At 37.6% G+C, this 19,411-nt stretch overlaps 1 protein-coding gene across 6 annotated transcripts in view; it reads right to left on the bottom strand.

The window, feature by feature from the left end:
* The window catches only part of FER (FER tyrosine kinase), a 433,188-nt gene that overhangs the window by 391,774 nt on the left and 22,003 nt on the right, over positions 1-19,411 (bottom strand). For all 6 annotated transcript variants that reach the window (XR_002341846.1, XM_005661571.3, XM_021084609.1 and 3 more), the window contains exon 2: positions 18,503-18,645. The gene's annotated coding sequence lies outside the window, so the exon portion shown is untranslated. The remainder of the gene's footprint in view (positions 1-18,502; positions 18,646-19,411) is intronic.

Below are 19,411 nucleotides of genomic sequence, written 5' to 3'. Positions count from 1 at the left end.
AAAAAAAGTTACAAAAGTAACCAGATAGAAACTACAGAACTAAAAAAGGAGCAACAGGAAGAAAAAGTCACAGGAAGGGCTCAATAGAGGATAAAAACCAGTGAATCTAAGAACAGAGCAATAAAAGTCAACCAATCCAAACAACAGAGAGAAAATAGACTGAAGGAGTTCCCATCATGGCGCAGCGGAAACGAATCCAACAGGAACCATGAGGTTGTGAGTTTGATCCCTGGCCTCGCTCTGTGGGTTAAGGATCTGGTGTTGCCATGAGCTGTGGTATGGGCTACAGACGCAGCTCAGATCTGGTGTTGCTGTGGCTGTGGCATAGGCCTGCAGCTACAGCTCCGATTCAAGCCCTAGCCTGAGAACTTCCGTATGCCGCAGGTGAGGCCCTGAAAAGACAAAAGACCAAAAAAAAGGAAAAGAAAAAAGAAAGAAAGTAGACTGAAAAAAATAAACAATAAAGCCTCAGGGACCTGTGGGACAATAATGAAAGACCAATATTTGCATCATCTGAGTTCCAGAAAGAGAGAAGGAAATACAGTAAAAGAGTATTCAAAGAAATATATCTGTCTTGGTGAATGAAAGATCAAGATAGCATGGCAGTAGTAGAGGATAGACCACAGATTAACAGACAAGAATAAAGAACCCAGAAATAGACCACACAAATATGCTCAACTATTTTTTGACAAAAGTCCAGAAGCAATTCAATGGAGGAAAACTAGCCTTTTTAATAAATGGTACTAGAGGAAGTGGATATCTATAAAAGCAGAAGGAAGGAAGGAGGGAGGGAGGGAAAAAAGAAAGAGAAAAAAGAAAAAAGTGAACCACAACTGAACACCTTACACAAAAATTAATTCAAAAGGCTCATAAGCTTAAATGTAAAGATAAAATTGCAAAATGTCCAGGAAAAAAAAATTAAGAGGAAATCTTCAGGATCCAAAGCTAGGCAGAATTCTCAGACTTCATATAAAAAACACAATCCATAAAAGAAAAAACTGATAAACTGGGCTCTTCAAAAGTAAAAACATCTTCCCTATGAAAGTCCATGTGAAGATGATAAAAAGAGAAGCTATCTTTTTTTTTGTTTTATGTTTGGGAGAAAATATCTGGAAACCACATTATCTAACAGAGGACTGGTACCCAGAATACATAAAATCTCTCAAAATTCAACAGTTAACAACAACAACAATCCAAAGATAAAATAAGCAAAAGACATAAAGAGACTTTTCACAGAAAAGGATATAAAAATGGCAAAAAAAAAAAAGATGTTCAATAGAAATCAGCCATTGCAGAAATACAAATAAATACAACTAAAACCCACAATGAGATACCACTACAGACCTGTCAAAATGGCTAAAAAAATAGATAAATAATGACAAGACCAAACACTTGTAAGGATAAGGAAAAACTGGATCACTCATTTGTTGATGGTCAGTAGACAAGATGGTACAGCCACTCTGGCTTGTTATAAAACTCAACATTTAACTACCATATGACCCAGCAATTGCATTCTTGGACCTCTATGCCACAGAAATGAAAGCATGCCTTCACACAAAAACCTGAACACAAGTGTTCACAGCAGCTTTACCTGAAACAACCAAAAGCTGGAATCAACACAGGGATCCTTCAACAGATGAATGCACACCATGGAATACTACCTATAGCTAAAAGGAACAATCTATCAATGTGGATCTAACAACTTGGATGTATCTCCAGGAATCCTGCTGAATGAAAAAAGCCAATCCCTCAAAGTTATATATTGTATGATCACATTTATACAACATTCTTGAAATGACAGAATTTTGGGAAAAGAACAGATTAGGGGTTGCCAGGGTTTGGGACCTAGAGAGTGGAAAGGGGTGGTAAGTGTGGCAACACAAGAGGAACACAGGGTTTCTAGTAGTGTTGGAAGTGGTCAAAACCTTGATAGTAGTGGCAGATACATGAATCTAGACAGGTAATAAAATGTTATAGAACTTAGTATATACACAACAGAGGGGTACAGTTAAAACTGCAGAAATATGAGTAAGATTAGTGGATTATGTCAATGTTAATACTGTAGTTCTCATGGTTTTGCAAAATGTTAACATGGGGGGGAAACTGGACAAAACAGACAAGGGATTATTATCACATACAACTGCATGTTCATCTACAATTACCTCAAAAGAAATTTCAATTGAAAAAAAAAAAAAAGTAATGCCCAGACCTCAAACTACAGTTGGGGGGAAGAACAATAATGTGGAGATAGTGCTATAAATTTAGCTACATTCTCCTACAAGTCATAGGACAGAGGTGCCTATGTCAACCATGATGAAGATGAAAAAAATTATAGGGAAATTATACAGTCATTTTGTGGCCAAAACTTACAAAGAAGAACAGAGAGTGTGGGTGGGGGTATAATACAGACTGATTTGTATTATAAGTTTCAATCAGCCAAAGAATTACTCAGTTCTTTAAAAACAGTGCCTTGCATATTCAGTAGACAATAAAAATCTGTTAAATGAATTAACTGGTTGAGGCTATATACAACATTATACACACACACCTCCATATCATACAATCCCTACTTAGCCATCTTTATTCTTTAGGATACTTAGTGATACCAGGTATTAATTTTACCATTACTTGTAACACTAGGTTAATACCATGTACGACCCTAACCTACAGGTTAAAATTGAAGCTCCTTTGCCAGGTAATCAAAGCTGGCCTCAGACAGCCTTCCACCATCAAAAGTAGTACCTCAACCTAACTACCTATAATCCCTGAAATGTCTCACAATCATACACCTCAGCGCCTTTGCAGACGTTGTTCCTTCAGTCTAAATGTTGTTTCTCCTCCTCTTCTTGGAGAGTTATCAACAATTAAACTAAGTTGTATTCTCTGTGAAGCCTTCTCTGACCATCCCCGAAACCACAACCACCCAGACCAACTTAGGCATTGTTCCCTTTTTTGCATTTCAGGGCTCATGTATGTATCTCGGATTACTGTAATATTTCTCATCATCTATTTTAATTATTTGTTCAGGTATATCTCTCTCATTAAAGTATGAGCTACATGGAAATAAAGACATCACAGAGTTTTCATCTTTACATCACTGGAGCTAAAATTATTACCCAGATACAGCAGGCATTCAATCCATTATAAATAACTGCAAGAGCAAACTAATTTTTTAAAAGATTTATAAATGAGATTTTAAAGAAGTATTTCTATAATTTAGTGAATTGTAAGTACACATCAGGCAGAAATACAGTATTATACAAAAGTACATGCATGTTATTAACAAAGATGTTTTTTTTTTTTTTTTTTTTTTTTTTTGCCACACCACAGCATGTGTAAGTTTTGGAGCCAGGGATTGAACCTATACCACAGCAGCAGCCTGAGCCACAGCAGTAACAACACTGGATCCTTAACCCACTGAGCTACCAGAGAACTCTGAAGATATCTATTTTTAAATAATATCTTTTTTAAAAGTGAAACTAGTAAAAATTCTAAAAAAAAAAAAACAATCATTTAGATTTATATAAATCATTCTTATTTAATGGTATTCAATTTGGGATCAAGTGAGATACACTGAGTTTTCAATTCACCATAAATAGTGATTAAAAACTTTAAGAGAAACATTAAAATCTGCCATATTTTCAAAAATAGAATTTCATTTTGTATAAAGTAGATCTGCAAATTCAGACTTCTTAAACAAAAATGGACATTATTAAGTTGCAGGATATAAAACAGATAACTAGTTTCCTTGGAAGGACAATAGAATTCACGAGGTATTTCTTATAAATATAAGGGCATATGCAATATTTGTTTTAAAATGTCTCTTGAGGAGTTCCTGTTGTGGCTGAGCGGTAGCAAACCCAACTAGTATCATGAAGATGCAGGTTTGGTCGCTTGCCTCACTCAGTGGGTTAAGGATCCGCGTTGCCATGAGCTGTGGTGCAGGTTGCAGACGCGGCTGGGATCCCGAGTTGCTGTGGCTGTGGCGTAGGCCAGCAGCTATAGTTCCAATTCAACCCCTAGCCTGGAAACCTCTATATGCCTCCAGTGCGGTCCTAAAAAAATAAGAAAAAATTTTAAAAAGACAAAAAATAGAAAAAAAAAAATGTTTCTTGTTTTTCAATTTTTGGCTCCACAACTGGCAACATTTTTACATTCTCCAAATACAGAGGTGAAAATACTGTTTTTATTTAGCATAAAGAAACTTTTATCTGTATGAATGCTTTCTTTCAAGTAAAGGAGATTTATTTTAACACAGATGACATTATGGTCAAAACTATTTCTTTAATTATTCCCTTTTTTTTTAACATTGAGCCAAAAATTCAAGTATACCAGAATGGGTATGCTTATTTAGAAAAAATCAGAAAATAAATGAATAAAAGCTGTGTAACAGAAATAGAGAAACTTTCACTCTTTCCCAAGAGAGATTCTCATAAGCTTGCAAGAAATTTAATAGAGTTTGAATTTATAATCCTTGACTAATAAAACCCATTCAAATCAGTTTATGGTTCAAGTTACTTTATTAGAATATGTTTGTTCACTGATAAAAACTATAAAATCATTAACCAGTTAAAGTACAAAAAACAATTACTTAAAAATATTTCTTACCTTTTATATGCTTCCATATTGACAAAAGTCAGAAACAGTGACTATCTGAACAAAATATCAAGACAGAAACAAAGTCAAAAAAGCCACCAAGTGTACAAGTAATAATCACAGTAACAAGCCAAAAAACTGATGTCACATGAATAGAAAGTGAGGTGCTTTTTCAGAAGCAGTTAGGCAGGAATGAGTCAGTCACTGAAGTTTAACTACGAAGACAAGGTCATTCATTACCAGTTAATATATGCTGACCTTAACCACCTTACAGATACAGTATCTAAAACTCCTTCTACACTTTCCTTATTTCAAATGCTTTAGCTCAATTTAAAATAAAATTTAAATTCAACTGAAACTACTAGATTAGCCAAACAGCCTACTGGAAGAGCATTAATAGATAATGGTGTTTCATTGAGAGAGAACACTGAATAAAAATGTGCGTGTTTATAAACAAATGAACAACATGTTTGGTTTAAATTAACTATTTTTTAATTTTAAAATGCACTCGAAGTCCCGAAATTTAAAATTATTTAAGGAGAGCAGGACTATTAACAGCATTTTTTGTTTTAATATATTATATAAATCAACAGGTATATATTGCATAACCATGGGAGAGACACTGTTAAGGATACAAAGATAAATACAACCCTGGATTACTGCCTTCAAATAATTCACAGTTTATTAAGAACAGACAAGCCACAGGTACAATGATACAATTCATTCAAAATTCATTCAGTGACAGTAGTGAGCCTCTATTTGCCAGGCAGATTTCTCAGTGCCAGGAATACCAAGATATCACAAGAAGCTCATCACCAGTAGAGGTGACAAACTTGGAAACAAACAAATGCCACAGAATTAAACAGCCTCATGAATACAAATTGGTTATAAACTCAGTGGGTTACAGAGAATGTATGTACAACATTCCTAGAGACATCAGGGAAGCCTTCAGGGAATATAAAAGCCTGAGGTGCAGAGCACTGCAAAGACACAAAGAAAGGAAAGAGCACAACTGAGCAGAGGACTCAAAAAGCCTTTATGAAGAGAATATCATTTCACAGGGTATATGTGTATCATCCTCTATAGCTTAAACTAATACAACGTCAATTAATATCAAATTAAAGCCGGAAAAACAATTTTTTTTATTTATTTACTTATTTGCTTTTTAGGGCCACACCCGTGGCATATGGAAGTTCCCAGACTAGGGGTCGAATCGGAGCTGTAGCTGCTGGCACACCACAGCCACACTGGATCTGAGCCACATCTGTGACCCACACCACAGCTCACGGCAACGCCAGATCCTTAACTCACTGAGCACGGCCAGGGATCGAACCCACATCCTCATGGATATTAGTCAGATTCATCTACACTGCACCACAACATGAATTCCCAATAATTTTTAATTTAAAAAAAAAAAAAAAAAAGAGAACACCTCTGGCAAGCCTTGAGTGACAGCCACAAAAGGACCGCACATATTGCATGTCTCTCCGCAAAGGTGTAGGTGGGAGATGGATTTGTAAACACTCCTGGGTTGAAATCTTAACGCTACCATTTCATAGCTGTGCATCTGTACATTTAATTAACCTCCTAAAAGATCAGTTTTCTTATCTTTATAGTGGGGATAGTACTACCTAGTTTTCAGGGTTGTTGTGAAGGCTGGTGAAGATAAAGTATTCGATGTGTCCAGCTTTGAGGAGACATTAAAAGTAGCCATTGCCGGGAGTTCCCGTCGTGGTGCAGTGGTTGACGAATCCGACTAGGAACCATGAGGTTGCGGGTTCGGTCCCTGCCCTTGCTCAGTGGGTTAACGATCCGGCATTGCAGTGAGCTGTGGTGTAGGTTGCAGACGCGGCTCGGATCCCTCGTTGCTGTGGCTCTGGCGTAGGCTGGTGGCTACAGCTCTGATTGGACCCCTAGCCTGGGAACCTCCATATGCCGTGGGAGAGGCCCAAAGAAATAGCAAAAAAAGCCAAAAAAAAAAAAAATAAAAAGTAGCCATTGCTAATGGGGCTTGAGAGAGAGCACCCATGTGATAGAGAGCACAGAAGAGCAGGGATGGAGGAGGTTCCTGTCTAAGGAAATATCTGAACATAAGCAAGGATACACAGGTGAAAAAACAGGGAGCATGTTCATGAAACATACCTGATTTGAAAGAAAACAGTAGAACAAAAGGTTAAAAGGATGGAGTGTGACCACAGTGCCTGTATCCTTGCATGCCCTAAATTCCAGAATATAATTGTTATCTCCTGACCTTTAACTCTTCCTATAGGATCAATTATTATAAGAGTTCAAATTAAGGCCAAGTTTTTTTCCTTCAAAGACAGTAACAATGTAGGGAGAAGCCGAATTAATCTCAACACCTGTATGTGTACTTTCAAAGAGGCTCATTAAAGGCACACATACGCTAACAGAATGGCAACCAACAAGGTGTTGTCAGTTGCACATTATAAGAACTAGGCCAAAGCCAGTCTCTACTCTGAAATGAGAAAGCCTGTCAGGGAGCCCAGATCAGACAAATCAAACCTTGCGCCACTGTTTAGAACATGGAGGAAAAATTAGTTTCATTCTTGGCTTTTTTGGGTAATTCCATCTTTTCCCAAAAGGCAAGGCCTAATCTCCACTCCCATCCTATCCTTCTCTATAGCCATCCCAACATATCTGTTTTCTTCCTAAATTGTTCTTCCAGCATTCCATTCTGTTTGCAAATAAACCTCGCTAAACCTCTGTCCTCCAATTCCCATCTGGTTCCCCCAAAACACAGAACTCTCAGGAAGGAGCACACCTTGCCTACATTCCATCACCCATATCCATGGAGATAGGGTGCAGGGGAAAGGGGTGGGGTGGAGTGGAGGGATGGGTAACATTACCCTGATCCCCCAGTTTCATTTCTAAATCACTGCTCTTCCAATCTTACTTAAAAACCTCTTCGCCTTTGAAATTTACACCATTCAGCTTTACCAAATCCTATCCCACCTTGCTATTATTACTTCCAATCTGCCTCTCAGTCGCCACTTGCTCCCAAATCTTATTCTCCAACCCAACTCTTAGCTTCATCCATGGAGCTTTTTGACCTCTGTACCCTTCTGTTCTCCAAAGAACCATTCAATCAAGTCCATTTCAATTACCCACTGCAACTGGCCCTAGCCAGAATCCAAAACTGTTTCATCTCTGCAATGGTAAATTTTAATATTCTAGATTGAGACCCTAACCTACTAAATTCCTATCCCTCTCTGGAATCTAAACTATCTACTCTTTCTCCTCAAAGTGATCTCAACCACCCACTGATCAAACTATTTTCTCTAAAATTTATCAGCTCCCCCATATTCCCTCCCTTTTAGAGTAAGGACGTTACTATCCAGAACTGGGGGGACTCTCAAGAGTAAAATTATTTCTTCTATTCTTTATTCTTTATAAAGAATGCTGTTCTTTATTTATTCTTTATTAATGCCAGGACTGCAGGTGTAAACCTGGTCTGTCCTAGTCAAACTAGGACATGTAGCCCCTCTACTTCTTTCCATACACATTGTGAGTCAGCTGACTTCCCTTGACTTTCTTTCTAATGCATTTGTCACAAAAACCTCCAATTCTGAATCAATTCTTTATTCCCTCTAGCCATTTTTTTAAAGCTCGGCTACCTCTTACTAGTATTTCAAGACTGTGCTTAGATCACCTCCTGCAGTCAGCCTCCTCTTGCCTCTGGCTCTTTGTTATCATGCACTCAGGAATTACAGCATCCTATTCATGACTACATCTTCATGTTTCTTATACAATGTCAGGCATATAGGTGGATTCCCATGAATATACTCAATGAGTCTCAACGTCTTCCTCTAACTATCTCCTGTGTGTTTATTCTGTAGTGCATCATATGAAAAATGATCGCTTTTATAATTTCGTAAAGATTAAACAAGTCAAAAAGAGGTACTTCTAAATTAACGGACAGCAATTACACAGATAAAAACTAGCAGGTATTTTCCTTAGCATGAGCTTATTAAATGTATCTTCCTGTATATTCAATTAACTCTGGTTTTTGTCTGTTACTTTCTGCTAGTGATTCTATTCTCTTACATTTTGAATATAAAGTCACATCAGAGAAATTTTGGAAGTACATGAAATATAAATAGAAACGAAACAATAAGCAGGAAAAGCAAATTTTGGAACATGTGTATCAAACGATCTTATTTTTTAAATTATGCAAATATAAACACACATTTTTTAATACAGTCGGCTTGTCATAGCCACAGGTTCCATATCCATGGATGCAATCAACAGTGAAATCGAAATAATTGAGGGAAAAAAATTCCTAAAAGTTCCAAGAGCCAAAACTTGAATTTGCCACATGCCAGCAACTCTTTACATAACATTTACACTGTATTAGGTATCGTAAGTAATCTAGAGATGATTTAAAGTACAGGCCTAGTTCATTTTATTGTGTTTCACTTCACAGATAATGCATTTTTTTACAAATTGAAGGTCTATAACAACCCTGCATCAAGCAAATCTAGTGGTGCCATTTCTCAAACAGCATTTTCTCACTTCACGTCACATTTTGGTAATTCTCTCAATATTTCAAACATTTCATTACTGGGATCAGTGATCTTCGATGTTATTACTAGATTCACTGAAGGCTCAGATGATGGTTAGCATTTTTTAGCAATAAAATATTTTTTTTGGCCATGCCCACAGCATGAGGAAGTTCCTGGGCAAGAGATCAAACACACGCCACAGCAGTGACCCCAGCCACTGCAGGGATCACGCTGCATTCTTAACCCATTGCACCACGAGAGAGCTCCAGCAATAAAGTATTTTTAATCAAGGTATATACATTGTTTTTTAAAAACATAATACTACTGCACACTTAAAAAAAAAACAAAGTACAGTGTAAATATAACTTTTATGTGCCTTGGAAAACCAAAAAAATTGTGTGACTTGCTTTATTGCGATTCACTTTATTGCAGTGGTCTGGAACTAAATCCACACTATCTCTGAGGTTTGCTTGTATATGGGAGGATGTGTGTAGGCTATATGCAAATACTATGCCATTTTATATAAGAGACTGTTAGCAGCAGCGATCCTGGATCACTGGTATCCTATGCAGATACCAAGGCATGACTGTACATATGTTTTAAAAGTCCAAAGTGATACACATCAAACTTTTAACACTGGCTACCTCTGAAGACGGAGAGTTATTTAGAACATTGGACAGAATGTCACTTTTATTTCATGTATCTCCAGTTTGTACTTTTATAAGAGGATATTCATTTTATAATAGTAAAAAGATGTAAAGAAAAGACTCCTCAACATGTTTTTCTTAAGACTGAGGATTAAGAAGAAAAAAAATCAAATTTCAAAATGGAATACTTAGGATTAAAAACTATTTCTCCTTCAAATATATTTCTTTTTATTCAGAAAATGACAAAGTATTTATATCATGAAATAGAAAAATCTCCCAATTGTATTCACATAGAATGCTTCTGGTTTCCACCGGACAATTTCATCCTTGTTCCATATCTCAGGCTTCTGAACCACAAATCTCATCTTTCTCTGTTCCTTCATTTGTTTCAGGTTTCACCAGAACCAATTCTAAGTCTAATTTAGCACTTCAACAATAAACTGGTCTAACCACAGATCAAATCATTACTGTGGTTGCTCAGGAGAGGAATCTCTTTTTGCTCTATGTCTTAGTAAAAGGCTTTCATTCATTCATTTATCCATCCATAAGAACTGTGAAAATGTCTGCAATATGCCAGGTACTGAGTGAGGTCCTCAGTACAGTGAAAAAAAGTACTGGTCGCAGCCTCTGGAAGCTTAATAGAGGCAAGGAAGTGTTCTAATACCTGACGGTAACTGCTCTAAAGATGCCTGTACCAAGTAGAGTAAAAACACACAAGGATAATCTAAACCTGCCTGAAGTGCTAAGAAGGAAAAGCCTTCATAGAAATCTCTAGAAAAGCCAGAGTAGTCCTTTCCTCACTGGAAATTTCTTCCTTTCCTCTCCACCAAAATTTGACACTCCACATTTGGAAAGTACTGCTTAAAACTTACCTCCTACTTTCTCCACACAAAACGCCACTAGTTCCTAAAAGAAAACCAGCCAAATCTGTGAAACTCAGAAGCAAGCAAGGAAGGAAGAGAATACTCGCAAAAGGGCCCTATACAACAGGTACCAGAAAGAGCTGGTACTTAAATCTTATTGCACCTAGCTCTGGTTGCCTCTACTAACCTGCTCACATATCATTTGCATTTTAATCTACGTCTCACTTCAAATTATGCATTTTTCAAAGATGAAGACTTAGACTGCTACAGCTTTATAATGTCCACGGTGACTACATATACATATTCCTAAGTATAATCAACTGGTTAGAAGGTAGGAGTGGGCCATGGTGTACGGGGGAGTAGCTCCTGCAGAATTTCAATTGCCAACTAGTGCCTCTGGACTGAATACAACATAAATCTTCGAGTTTTTTTTATCTTTAACTTAATGTAACCAAATGTAAAAACTCAGCCCCTGTAGATTTAAAGTTGAAATGAGGTTTAAAAAAAAGAAAAAGAAAAAAGAAAGAAAAGAAAAAGTTTGGAATAAATAATTTTATCTCCAGCAACTTCAGAGAATTGGAGAGAAAAAGGAAAGTGCAAATAAGCTTTGGACGAATAAGGTTCTAAGAAACCAGGCTAGGAGTTCCTGTCGTGGCTCAGTGTTTAACGAATCCTACTAGGAACCACGAGGTTGCAGGTTTGATCCCTGGCCTTGCTCAGTGGGTTAAGGATCCAGCGTTGCCATGAGCTGTGGTGTAGCTTGCAGACGCAGCTCGGATCCCGAGTTGTTGTGGCTCTGGCATAGGCTGGGAGTTACAGCTCTGATTCAACCCCTAGCCTGGGAATCTCCATATGCTGTGGGAGCGGCCCAAGAAATGGCAAAAAAAAGACCAAAAAAAAGAAAAAAAAGAAACCAGGCTAATTCTCAAGACATTAAGTTTACACAAACTATATCTTTTTAAAAGAAAATACAAAAGCTTGTCAGTTTGATGAGATCCCATTGGTTTATTTTTGCTTTTATTTCTGTTGCTTTGGGAGACTGACCTGAGAAAGCATTTGTAAGGTGGATGTCAGAGAATGTTTTGCCTATGTTCTCTTCTAGGAATTTGATGGTGTCTTGTCTTATATTTAGTCTTTAAGCCATTTGGAGTTTATTTTCATGCATAGTGTGAAGGTGTATTCTAGTTTCATCGATTTGCATATAGCTGTCCAGGCTTCCCAGTCATACTTGCTTAAAAGACTGTCTTTTTCCCATTTTATGTTCTTGCTTCCTTTGTCAAAGATTAATTGACCACAGGTGTCTGGGTTTATTTCTGGGTTCTCTATTCTGTTCCATTGGTCTACATGTCTGTTTTGGCACCAGCACCACACTGTCTTGATGACTGTGACTTTGTAATATAGCCTGAAGTCTGGGAGAGTTATACCTCCTGCCTGGTTTTTGTTCCTCAGAATTGCTTTGGCAATTCTGGGTCTTTTGTGGTTCCATATAAATTTTTGGATTCTTTGTTCTAGTTCTGTGGAAAATGTCCTGGGTAATTTGATAGGGATTGCACTGAATCTGTAGATGGCTTTGGGTAGTATGGCCACTTTTACAATATTAACTTTTCCAACCCAGGAGCATGGAATATCTTTACATTTCTTTACATTTTCTTTAATTTCTTTGGCTAATGTTTTATAGTTCTCAGCATATAAGTCTTTTACCTCCCTGGTCAGGTATATTCCCAGATATTTGATTTTTGGGGGTGCAATTTTAAAACATATTGTATTTTTGTATTCCTTTTCTAACCACAGCAAAGGAAACCAAAAAGAAAACAAAAAGACAACTTACAGAATGGGAAAAAATAGTTTCAAATGATGCAATGAACAAGGACTTACTCTCTAAAATATACAAGCAACTTATACAACTCAACAGCAAAAAAGCCAACAACCCAATTGAAAAATGGGCAAAAGACCTGAATAGACATTTCTCCAAGGAAGATATACAGACAGCCAAAAAGCACATGAAAAAATGCTCAACATCCCTGATTATTAGAGAAATGCAAATCAAAACTACCATGAGATACCACCTCACACCAGTCAGAATGGCCATCATTAATAAGTCCACAAATAACAAATGCTAGAGGGTATATGGAGAAGAGGGAACCCTCCTGCATGTTGGTGAGAATGTAAGCTGGTACAACCACTACAGAGAACAGTATGGAGGTGCCTTAGAAAACTATACCTAGAACTACCAAAAAAAATAAATAAATAAAAACAAATAAATAAATAAATAAAAGGAGTTCCCATCATGGCGCAGCAGAAACGAATCCGACTAGGAACCATGAGCTTGCGGGACTGATTCCCAGCCTCGCTCAGTGGGTTAAGGATACGGCGTTGCCATGAGCTGTGGTGTGGGTTGCAGACACGGCTCAGATCTGGTGTTGCTATGGCTCTGGTGAAGGCTCCGATTGGACCTGTCGCCTGGGAACCTCCATGTGCTGCAGGTGCAGCCCTAAAATGACAAAAAAAAAAAAAAAAAAAAACTACCATATGACCCAGCAACCCCACTCTTGGGCATACATCCAGACAAAACCTTCCTTCAAAATGACACATGCACCCACATGTTCATTGCAGCACTATTCACAATAGCCAAGACATGGAAACAACCCAAATGTCCATCAACAAATGATTGGATTAGGAAGATGTGGTATATATACACAATGGAATACTACTTAGCCATAAAAAATAACCAATTACTGCCTTTTGCAGCAATATGGATGGAACCAGAGACTCACACTGAGTGAAGTAAGTCAGAAAGAAAAAGACAAATACCATTTGATATCATTTATATCTGGAATCTAATAACCTTTCCACAGAAAAGAAAAACAAGGACTTAGAGAATAGACTTGTGGTTGCCAAGAGGGAGGGGAAGGGAATGCGATGGATTGGGAGCTTGGGGTTAATATATGCAAACTATTGCTTTTGGAATGGATTAGCAGTGAGATCCTGCTGTGTAGCACTGAGAACAATGTCTAGTCACTTACAATGGAGCACAATAATGGGAGAAAAAAAAATGTATACCTGTATGTGTAACTGGGTCACCATGCTGCACAGTAGAAAAAAAATCGTATTGGGGAAATAACAATTAAAAAAAAGAAAAGAAAAGAAAATATATGTAAGTGTAACTTGGTCCCCATGCTGTACAGTGGAAAAAAAAATTAATTAAAAAAAAAAGTACAGATCATGAAAAACAAAAACAGACAGGAACTGTTCAAGATTAGAAGAGAATAAAGAGATAAGAATCAAATGCAATGCATAAAACCTGACTGAATCCTGATTCCAAAAAAATTTTTGAAAACATTGTTTAAAGACAACTAAGGACCTCTGAATATGGACCATGATAATAAACATAGTCTTAAATTAATGTTAATTTTCTTATATAAATATTGATATTATAATCATGCCCAAAATTACCTATATTCTTAGGAAATGCATGTAAAAATTTATATGACATTTAATTATATAAATATATATTTATATTTTGAATATAGTTTCAATTGGTTTTTTAAATATATAAAATATAAAGAGAGAGAAAATACAGCAAAAAGTTAATAGGGAATACAGATGAAAGGTAAATATGGGTGTTTATTGTCCAGTATTTTCCATTTTTTCTGCAGCACTGAACATTTTCAAAATGAAATACTGAAGGGGTGGGAAGATAGCTTAAGAGGATGTCAGCTTGATAGAGACATGGGGTAAAAGCAGCACTACTCTCAGCAAACATGAAAACCAGCTGCATGATCCCACTTGGAATCAGAGAGGTCTGGGTCTCAGCTGAAAGAGAGGAAGTGAATGTTCTCCAAGGTAACCTTCCAGCTACAAAATCTCATTACTCAACTACCTCTCCCCAGCTCTAAAACTCAAAAGATAGGCAAAGAGGAAAAACTCCTAAGACTGGCATAAGGATAAAATAAAGTATATAAAACACCTAGCCAAATGCTTGTTGCATAGAATACAAACAATAAATATTAACTTCCCTCTTTTGAAAACACTGTAAAAATATTTGGCAAAAAAACAAAAGAAAGATATGACTACTAATTAACTTAGAAAAAAATAAGTAACATAGAATTGGAAAGATCTACTTTAGTATCTATTCAGTTTCTACTGAATTAAAAACTATGTCAGTTTGTGAAGCTGCAAAAACAAAATGATCATAAATGAACCTCCTAAATGCTTAGATAAGCAAAATACTTTCAAGTGAGCTCAGTATGGTATACAACTAACAATAGGATGCTCCAGATCCTGCAAAATAAAATAACAATGAAATTATATATCAAAACTTTGGCTAACAGTGTGTGAAGATTTCAGACTGGCAGAGTTCCTGTCGTGGCGCAGTGGTTAACGAATCCGACTAGGAACCATGAGGTTGCAGGTTTGATCCCTGACCTTGCTCAGTGAGTTGAGGATCCAGCATTGCCGTGAGCTGTAGTGTAGGTCACAGACGCAGCTCGGATCCCAAGTTGCTGTGGCTCTGGCCTAGGCTGACAGCAACAGCTCCAATTAGATCCCTAGCCTGGGAACCTCCATATGCCGTGGGTGCGGCCCTAAAAAGACAAAAAAAAAAAGTTTTCAAACTGGCTTAAAATTTTAAAAGAGGAGTTCCCGTCGTGGCGCAGTGGTTAACGAATCCGACTAGGAACCATAAGGTTGCGGGTTCGGTCCCTGCCCTTGCTCAGTGGGTTAACGATCTGGCGTTGCCGTGAGCTGTGGTGTAGGTTGCTCGGATCCCATGTTGCTGTGGCTCTGGCGTAGGCCGGTGGCTACAGCTCCGTTTCAACCCCTAGCCTGGGAACCTCCATATGCCGCGGGAGCGGCCCAAGAAATAGCAACAACAACAACAACAACAACAACAAAAAGACAAAAGACAAAAAAAAAAATTTAAAAAAAAAAATTTAAAAGATTATCTTTTAAAAAGAAAGCATGAGGCATTCCCTGGTGTCCCAGCGGGTTAAGGATCTCGTGTTGTCCCTGCCATGGCTTGGGTTACTGCTGTGGAATGCGTTCAATCTCTGGTACAGGAATTTCTACAAGCTACAGGCATGGTCTAAATAAATAAATAAATAATAAAATATGGGCAAGAAGGCTTAAAATGCAGTATAAAAGTATAGATAATTATTTCACTTCCAGAAAGATTCTGAAATCAAACGAAATTAAGTTCATAACTAAGTCACATACATTTCAGAGCAAAAAGCAAAACAAAGTATTAACTAGTACATATGACAAATTTTTCAGATGACTTTATTTCCAGCAGTAATGTTATTTGTAGAATTAGGATTAATTTCGCTTTTGGTAAAACAACTAATCCTTGAGATAATGGGAAGAATAACTATCTAAAAAGATTTTATACTTAATACTAGCATCCACTTGGTTGCTCAAAACTCAAAAATCATGGAGTTTTCCTTAAGCGCCTCCTCTCCACACCAAAAACAGCCATAAGTCACATAAATTTTGACTGAAAAAAAGAAAGCCATCTCAAATCCTTCCATCTCTCTCTTGACGCTAACATCCTATTAGGGCACCACTATCTCTCACCTCAGATCCTAAAATTGCCAGCTTTCACTTTCACCTCAACCAGTCCATGCCTCACCTAGCAGCTTAAATTATATCATTTAAGAATAAAAGAAACTACTTTCCACAACCTCTTCCTACCTATCTCAGGCCTCTGCTGTGTCAGCCAAACTGAATTTATTTCTATTCCTCAAATTTACCACATTCTTTCTTCCTTCAAAGTCTTTGTACCCACTATTCTTTTTTTTTTCTTTTTTTCCACCCAGCTTTCTTGAGATATTATTGACATACAAAACATGTAAGTTTAAAATGTACAATGTGGAGTTCCTGTCATGGCTCAGTGGTTAATGAATCCGACTAGGAACCATGAGGTTGCGGGTTCGATGCCTGGGCTTGCTCAGTGGGTTAAGGATCCGGCGTTGCCATGAGCTGTGGTGTAGGTTGCAGACACGGCTCAGATCCCGTGTTGCTGTGGCTCTGGTGTAGCTGGCAGCTATGGCTCCGATTCGAGCCCTAACCTGGGAACCTCCATATGCTGCGGGAGCGGCCCAAGAAATGGCAAAAAAAAAGTAAATAAAATAAAATGTACAATGTGATCATCAGATAAATGTATATACTATAATATGATTATCACCAAGACTGGTTAACATCTCTGTACTTTCATAAAATTACATTTGTGTGTGACTCTGTGGTGGTAACATTTTAAGATCTACTTTCTTAAAATCTTTCAAGTACATAATACAATATTTTTAATTACAGTCACCATGTTGTGCATTAGACCCCCACAACTTATTCATCTTATAGCTGGGAGTCTGTACTCTTTGACCAGCATTTCCCCATTTCCCCCTCTTCTCAGCCTCTGGCAACCCCAATTCCATTCTCTCTTTCTATGAGTCTGGCTTTTTAAGATTCCACAAAAAGTAAGAACATACAGGATTTGTCTTTCTCTGACTTATTTTACTATTCTATACCTTCTTTTTTTTTTTTTTTCTTTTCCGCTGTACAGCATGGGGACCAAGTTACACATACATGTATACATACTTTTTCCTCCCGTTGTTGTGTTGCGATTTAAGTATCTAGACATAGTTCTCAATGCTACACAGCAGGATCGGATCAGGAACTTGGGGTTAATGGGTGCAAACTATTGTTCTTGGAATGGATTTACAATGAGATCTTCTATACCTTCTAATGAGAATGCTTTCCCACCAAAAATATCACCACCATTCCCATCCCCGCCCCCTGACACACACACACTCTCCTTATAACAGCTTCTTCTCATGTACAGGTTTCATCTTAAACATCAACTCCTTTTTGTAATCACCCTATCTGAAGTAGCTCCTGTCACCTTATCTCCAAGTCATTTGCTTTTCTTCAAAAAATGTACCACAAATCATAGCTATTTTGTCAGTTTTTTATTTTTTTATTTATTTTGTTTTGTTTTGTTTTGTTTTTTGGTTTTTTTTTTGCTATTTCTTTGGGCCGCTCCCGCGGCATATGGAGGTTCCCAGGCTAGGGGTCTAATCGGAGCTGTAGCCATTGGCCTACGCCAGAGCCACAGCAACGCGGGATCCGAGCCGCGTCTGCAACCTACACCACAGCTCATGGCAACGCCGGATCCTCAACCCACTGAGCAAGGGCAGAGACCAAACCCGCAACCTCATGGTTCCTAGTCGGATCCGTTAACCACTGCGCCACGACGGGAACTCCTATTTTGTCAATTTTTTAACCTGTCCCTATCTCCAGGAAACAAATTATAAAAATGGGATACCCACTGTATTCATCATTATATCGCCAGTTTCAGGCAATTCTCTGAGCCTTAACAGAAGTCTATTAGCATGTATCAAATGAATAAAAGATATAATAAGTGAATATAGGACTATTAGATAATGGAGTACTAATGCCATTGTAGAACTATAGAAACCAGTAGGAGAAGCAAGTGTTTGGGAAGAAAAATAAGGTATATTGACTCTGGTACCAGGCTAGCTGAAAATATGGGACTGGTAGGCACACAGGCTGGGAAAGAAAAATACACGGGGCTGTGAAGGTATTTGAAAAAAAATGGAATAGAATTCAGTAGGGTAAATGCCAAGCAAAAAATAAATAGCAAATATGAAATGATTGTAGCCTCCCTAAATTGGAGAATAATCTAACATAATGAATACTATAAAATTAAGTCAACGCTGTTTCATAGTCTCGGGGGGGGAGGAATATGCATATATATATATGTGTGTGTGTGTGTGTGTGTGTGTATATATATATATACACACACATACGCACACATTTTTTTTTTTTTAGTAATTTACTAAGAAGAGTAAAAGAATCCTACCTTACTACTATTCATTGCTGGTCATATCTTAGCTAAAGTAGCAGGTCCACGTTGAAGGATGACACATTAGAGATGAAGACACTTGAGAAAATGTGCAGTGAAGTCTCACAGGAATGCTCATAGGTCTAGGCAGAAGACACGAGCTGCAAGAAAAAATTCAAGGAGTCAGAACTGTATGCTAGAGAGTTAAAAAAAAAAAAAAAAAGGATACATGGAATGTCAGGAGGATTTTCCTACTGGAAATCAACTTGGGCAGTTATCAAGTTCACCACATTAGAAATTAGAACACTATACTTACCCAGCCTGTCCACCCCCTGCTAACTCTCTTCCCTTTCTCTCCACAACTTTCCCAATGAGTAATGCATTTTATCTTCTCCCTAACCTATTTCCTCAGTTTTAAAGAAGTAATTGATGTTTTTCTCCACTTACACATCATGAAACTAACTTCGTTTGAAACACAACAGAAGCAGCAAAATTTTAAATACTTCATATGTAGTATGTGGAGATATTATTACAGCCCAAAGAAATAATTAACTATGTAAGGGAAAACTTTGTCAAAGGCTGGGAAGGTTTGGGAAGGATTCTCCCGGCAAACAGCTACTGTCTAACATGATTTAGTATGCCAAAGCATGGCCCTTGCATTGGCTTTTCTCTCAATCCTTGAACCAGGAGGATTTCTAAGATGTTCCTTGGTCACTGGCTCTCTTCTTTATCACTGATGTTGAAATGTGCGGTTTACAGCCCTGCCACAGTTTCTCCTTTTTTTGTCTCATGCCCTTTCATTTCTAAGCCTGACTTCTTGGTTTATAATCAGCTCCCCTCTTCTTTCAAGCGCCTCTTTTTCTGTTTGCCTGTTCTGCTTCCTATCACTTCCCCTGCTTCCTTGAGTTTTACACAAATCAGAGGACA

This window comes from Sus scrofa, chromosome 2 (genome assembly GCF_000003025.6).
Source record: "Sus scrofa isolate TJ Tabasco breed Duroc chromosome 2, Sscrofa11.1, whole genome shotgun sequence".
NCBI classification, from domain to species: domain Eukaryota; kingdom Metazoa; phylum Chordata; class Mammalia; order Artiodactyla; family Suidae; genus Sus; species Sus scrofa.
The sequence above is the reverse complement of the archived record's forward strand: the minus strand, read 5'-3'. Positions and strand labels throughout refer to the sequence as shown.